The sequence below is a fragment of the Epinephelus fuscoguttatus genome, linkage group LG20 (assembly GCF_011397635.1).
Source record: "Epinephelus fuscoguttatus linkage group LG20, E.fuscoguttatus.final_Chr_v1".
In the NCBI taxonomy this organism is placed as follows: domain Eukaryota; kingdom Metazoa; phylum Chordata; class Actinopteri; order Perciformes; family Serranidae; genus Epinephelus; species Epinephelus fuscoguttatus.
Genome location: NC_064771.1, coordinates 3,955,812 through 3,956,712, shown reverse-complemented (window position 1 = coordinate 3,956,712; position 901 = coordinate 3,955,812).

The window sequence follows — 901 nt, the reverse complement described above, 5'->3', positions numbered from 1 at the left end:
TATCACCTTCATAAGAATGAGACGTATGAACAGACAGACAACCTGAAAACATATGCCTCCAGCCACAGCTGTTGCCGCGTTGGAGGCATAACAAAATACTAAACAACAAGATCCAAAGTGCAAAAGATGTCCAGAAATGAGGCAGCTCATCAGACAGTTTGATTAATATTTTTATTGTTGAAAAAATAATGAGTATCAGGTTTGTAGTTATAGAGGGACTTTAACTGTGGAGTTCCTCTCCTTATGTACACTGATGATATTTGCTGTTCAGCTTCAGGCTCATTTCTAAGACATGTTAAATCCAGTATATCAAAATTCATACACTTCAAAGTCCACAATGAGAAGCTCACTTTCCACTAAAGGGCTCAACGGGGCACAGCAGGCTCAGTTTCTCATTAAACTCCATGTACTGGACTTCAGTCGGACATCTTTGTGTCAGCAGATAATCCACAGAAATCCAGTACGTGTAGAGAAGCTGAACTGTACCTGCCACTCTTGCAGTCCTTCAACAGGTTTTGTTTAAATAATGGCAGCCCAGCAACACCACACCAGGAGCATTCACACTGCTCAGCTCTGATGCCCCATGAATGGCATTCCACAGTTAGCCACACTGAGCATTCACACCTGAAAGTTTCCATCAGGCATCACATGAAGACACTTAAGTGGATCAAAAGCTGAAGAAAAGTGTTGGAGGATATCACAGCCAGTCAGAACCATCCAATCATTTTTATGTGTACTTACAGAATGTTTTCAGCTCGAATGCTGCATTTTTGTCAGACAGGAAAGATTATAAATATTTTGAAAATTAATCATCTCAGCTCTAAACTGGTGAATGCAGTTCAGATTAGTAAACATCTCTGATAAATGTAGTGAAAGATATGATTCATTTCTCTGAACCGTT